This window comes from Sinohyriopsis cumingii, chromosome 16 (assembly GCF_028554795.1).
Source record: "Sinohyriopsis cumingii isolate HCF-2022 chromosome 16, ASM2855479v2, whole genome shotgun sequence".
NCBI classification, from domain to species: Eukaryota; Metazoa; Mollusca; class Bivalvia; order Unionida; family Unionidae; genus Sinohyriopsis; species Sinohyriopsis cumingii.
The window spans coordinates 31,865,272-31,871,085 of NC_142976.1; positions in this window are offsets into that span (position 1 = coordinate 31,865,272).

Below are 5,814 nucleotides of genomic sequence, written 5' to 3' on the forward strand. Positions count from 1 at the left end.
AGAGCTTTCTAGAACCAGGTCAATGTACATGCTTTAAGAGCTTTCTAGAACCTGGTCAATGTAAATGCTTTAAGAACTTTCTAGAACCTGGTCAATGTACATGTTCTAAGAGCTTTCTAGAACCAGGTCAATGTACATGCTTTAAGAGCTTTGTAGAACCTGGTCAATGTACATGTTCTAAGAGCTTTCTAGAACCTGGTCCATGTACATGTTCTAAGAACTTTCTAGAACCTGGTCAATGTACATGTTCTAAGAACTTTGTAGAACCTGATTAATGTACATGCTTTAAGAACTTTGTAGAACCAGGTCAATGTACATGTTTTAAGAACTTTCTAGAACCAGGTCAATGTACATGTTTTAAGAACACTGTAGAATCTGGTTAATGTGCAGGTTCTGAGAACGTTCTAGAACCAGATCAATGTACATGTTTTAAGAACACTGTAGAATCTGGTTAATGTACAGGTTCTAAGAACTTTCTAGAACCAGGTCAATGTACACGTTTTAAGAACACTGTAGAATCTGGTTAATGTACAGGTTCTGAGAACTTTCTTGAACCATGTCAATGTACATGTTATAAGAACTTTCTAGAGCCTGTCAATCTGTGTATTCTAAGAACCTTCTACAACTGTATCAATATGCATGTTCTAAGAACTTTCCAAAACAGAAAGATTGTACAATAGATTTCAATGTAGTAATTAATGTTAGTAGCATGACTTAGTTCATTTCTGTGATCAATAACCAAGTGTTCTGAAACTATTTAGTCTATGACAATTAATAATCCATGGCAAAAATATCAGATCTGAATCTTTTTCTCCTCTCCTGAATCCTTGACATCTTCTCATACTCTATTATACTATACCTCCCTCTTCAGAAACCTTAACATCCAATACCATAAAATTTACCTCTTTCTTCTTCTTTGTCCCTTGCCAGAACTTCCAATTCTTCTGTGTCTTGGGATGATTAACAACTGGAAGGGAATTATCACCTGAGAAAGAAAACGTTTATCATGCAGTCTTTTGTTTTCTAACTCACGCAGATCTGAACTGGGAACATAGATTTTATTAATAAAGAAAATATTTATCATGCAGTCTTTTGCTTTCTAACTAAGAAAAGATAGAAATGATGACCATTTTCATCCACAAGAAGCTGGCCCTAGTAAAACAGCATGCGACCATTCACCTGACAGACAAATGCATAACAGTAAATGCAAGTACGACTGGATAAAACAATCTGGGTCAGAAAAATGACTTTTGCATAAATTTCTTCCAATGCTGTAGATTGCATTAGCTATGAAAATATTTTTTTTTCAAGACTTTTCTATTTGTTTTATCTTCATTCACATCTGATGACACATTGACATTATCTGTCAAATTCTGACTGACCTTTTCACTAGGAGTTTCTCCAATTGTTTAAACATTATTTTTATATAAACATTTTATTGTTTTAAGTAGCAGTGGCCATATGTGAAAGCAGATCAGTATATTCTCTATAAATGGGTGTGACTTTATAAGCAGAACATTTTCAGTAATGGTGGTCGTATTCGACAGCAAATGGGCAACATTTATAAAAACCTGAAAGGTCTTTATGCCTGGATCATATTTAGTCTTTTTTCCTACTTACAGGCATCTTAGTGAAAACTCTTGGAACAGAGGAAAGCCCCAAAGTTAAACACAGAAACTGAAAAGCTGACCATTCTAAATAAACTTTAAAACTCCTGATAATCTATATGTATTGAAATACTAAAATAATCATCCTTTCGATCAACAGAGGTAAAGAAATCATTTTTTTGGATGAGATCAAAAACAATTTTAAATGTTTCTTGCTTGACATTCATAATAAATGTTCATAATAAACAAATTTATTCAACTGTTTCAGATTAATAACTAACTGAAATTTGCCTTTAGGTTTGGGAACAATAAAAATGTTTGAAAGAAATTGATTACTCTCATATGTGGATGGGACTATAGCTCCTTTGTGTACAAGTTAATTGATTCATTGGAAATAATGGTTCTCTGCTCATCAGAAAAGGGAATTTCTTTTGGAAAAAAAGGACTGGAAATGCATGAAATCAAACTCTATTTTGTACCCAAAACTGTTTGCGAAATCCACAGATCATGAGTAAAATTATTCCATATAGCAATACAGTGTTTAAGCTTTCCCACAGAACTTACCTCTATAGATTTTAATTTATGTGCTCGTTAGGGGGACTAGTATAAGCAGGTCTCCTTCCTCTATTGGAACATAGGTATTGATACTTGTATGTATCTTGAGCACTATAAGGCTGAGATCAAAATCTTGCCCTCTGATTGAAACCTGGACTGCTTATGGGTCCACCGACTCTAGCAACACGGCCTCTATTGAGACCTCTGTAAATCTGGCCAAAATTGTCTTTTGCAAGTGCAAACCACCCAGTGTCACATCTTTTAACTTCCTTGGCCACATCATCCCCAAAATGCATAGATGTTATAGGGGTATGCATATTACAAAGATTGAAATATTTCCTTTTTAAATGTGGTCGAATCATATACCCCGTTCTGAGGGAGACATGATATTGCAACTGACCCATAAGGGTAATAGCATCTGAAATTATGGTCTTTGCATCTTCATTAGTGGCAATCTGAGACTTTAATAATTCTGCTAATTGGACAATTGACATAATGCCTCCAGCAACAAGATCTTATATGTCCCTAAAGGCTTTGTCATAAGAGTGAACTCTTGTGCTTTATAAGGTCATTCTAAATTTCTTGATTGACAAGTGGGGCCCAACTTATCACAGATTTCTGGGATCTTGTACTGTACAATATCATCTGTTGCACATAAAAAAGTGCATGCAGTATTAATTGGCTCTGCTAAGGATTTAGGTATTGGCTCTCGTTTTTGGGGAGTTTTCAGTTTGGGTAACTGCTACATATTATCAGCATTACTAGTAGAAATACAGTTGTAATCAGGTTGTAAGACATCAAACAATGCCCCATTTTTTGCCACTCAAAGAAATTTGCTTGAGTGGTCTACTTGTATCACCCTCTGCTGGGGTAACATCAACATCGATATATGGCCCTTCATTTTCAACTTTTACATGTAATTCAGGTGAACATTCACAAAAAAGGGCATCAATTTCATTGTCATCTGCCACAACAGGCCACATTTCATTTAGGTTCAATTGTTTCTTCAAAATCTCAATATCTGTTTCAGACAGGTTGTTTATCATGTCTATGAGACTGGTCGTCCTCGACTGTCTGATATTTTTATCTTTTATAGTCACCATAATAGGCCTGTGTTTTGCCACTTTCTGAACTTTAGTCACAACAGACTTAAATTGTTTCTCTTTATTTTTCTGTTTCTGCGGCTTCTTAGCTCCTCTCTCTTTGGAGGAAGTTGTGTCAACTTCACAAAAGGTTGCAATATCCTCAGGCCCAAAAACCCATAAATTCCGAGTTGACTTTGAGGTCGGTAATTGAGAAGACTTCGTTATCTTCAGCAGCCATTACAAAAAAATTGACAATTAACAAGACATAGCTTGAACTACATCCTAAGCTGGCTACAACACCACCTTAATACCAAATACGTGCCTATTACTGAACTTACTGCTCTACTACAACTCCATAATAACTATGAGATACCTCATGCAGGTGGCTTGTAGAATACAAATCCAAAACAAAATTAATTTTTGAAAAATCAGTTGTCCTTTGAGCCACAATGACCTACTGAACCTTTGGCCACAAAATCTACAGGCCTCCTCCATACCATAACTGCAAGCCCTCTATCTGCTTTGATCAATGTACAAGGTCTAAAACTTTTTTCTGCAAAAAACATTTTTATTTCTTCAGTCAGTTGACCTTCGACTCCCAAACAAATAAACATGCATATATATATATATATATATATATATATATATATATATATATATATATATATATATATTATATAAGACATGTGTAACCTTTGGGAAAGGTACATGACAGTAAACTGAGATTTCTGGGTATAAAACATTTTTTCTTTCATTCACAGTGACTTTCATCTTTTTGCAAGCTATCTACAAAGTTTGCACCAGGCATGTGATGCAGAACTAATGCTATTGCACAGAAATCACCTTTCATCTGTCAGTCATAGTTCCACTGACGATTGACCAATTGAACCTCAAATGACAGATGTCCTCTTTACCCTAAGTGGACATTTTCCACAATGTTTGGTTTGGCATATTATGTAAAACTAAGGCTATTGTAAGGAAAGCATTTCTCTTCTCTTTTTACCTTTGCCTTTTGATCTTGAAATCCATAGTTCTTAACCATGTGCAAATCAGCACAATGTTTCATTAAGGTACCAAATATACTCAAATGCAAGTTTATTCAACTGTAAACAATATAGACCTAATCTGTCATAGCATTATCCTCAGGCAAATCAAGGTCTATTAAACTGAATTTGTGAGTATATACAGTTGATAAATGGAAGTTATGAAATTATGGTACAAAAGGTAAAGTTGTTGGGTAGACAAACTTTTTTAGTACATGGCCATCCATACAAGGGAAGTAGTCTAATGGCCATCCATTTTGGAATAGTCTAATGGTTATCCGTTCAGGACAAGTAGTCTAATGGTTATCCATTCATGATGTAGATTCAAATGAAGTCAGCAAGATCTTGGATTTATCAAGTAAAATTAGCATGTTAATGTACATTCAACTTAAGACAGCCAAATGAATGTATAAAGTAATATCAAAGCTAAAGAGACATATCACCACTTTAACTTTCTTGTTGAAGAAAGTCATGATCTACTACACTCATCATGATCTCCTATACTCATCATAGTCTACTAAATTCATCATGGCCTACTGCTCTCATCATTGTCTGCTATGCTCACCACATAATACTACAGTCATTATGGTCTACTAAACATTATGGTCTACTATACTCATCATGGCCTTCTAAACTCATTGTGGCCTCCTAGATTCATCATTGTCTACTACACTCATCATAGTCTACCAAACTCATCATGACCTCCTACACTCATCACTGTCTACTACACTCAACACATTCTACTACAGTCATTATAGTCTACTAGACTCATCCGTATACTACACTCATTATGGTGTACTAAACTCATTATGGTCTACTAAACTCACTGTGGCCTACTACACTCATCATGGTCTACTACACTCATCAGTCTACTACACTCATTATGGTCTACTACAGTCATCATAGTCTACTAAACTCATCATAGTCTACTAAACTCATCATGGCCTACTACAATCATTATGGTCTACTACACTCATCATGGTCTCCCACACTCATCATAGTCTACTAAAGTCATCATGGTCTACTACACTTATCATGGTCTACTATACTCATCACATTCTACTACACTCATTATGGTCTACTACACTGATCATGACCTACTACACTCATCATTGTCTACTAAAGTCATTATGGTCTACTAACCTTATTATGGTATACTACACTCATCATGGTCTACTATACTCATCACATTCTACTACACTCATTATGGTCTACTACACTGATCATGACCTACTACACTCATCTTGGTCGACTAAAGTCATTATGGTCTACTAATCGTATTATGGTATACTACACTCATCATGGCCTACTACACTCATCATGGTCTACTACACTCATCAGGGCCAATTAAAGTCATTATGATTTACTACACTCAGCATGGCCTACTACTATCATCATGGCCTACTACACTCATCATGGTCTACTATACTCAGCATGGTCTACTATACTCATCATGGCCTACTAAACTCATTATGGTCTACTACAGTACTTATGGTTTAATAAACTCATGGCCTACTACACTCG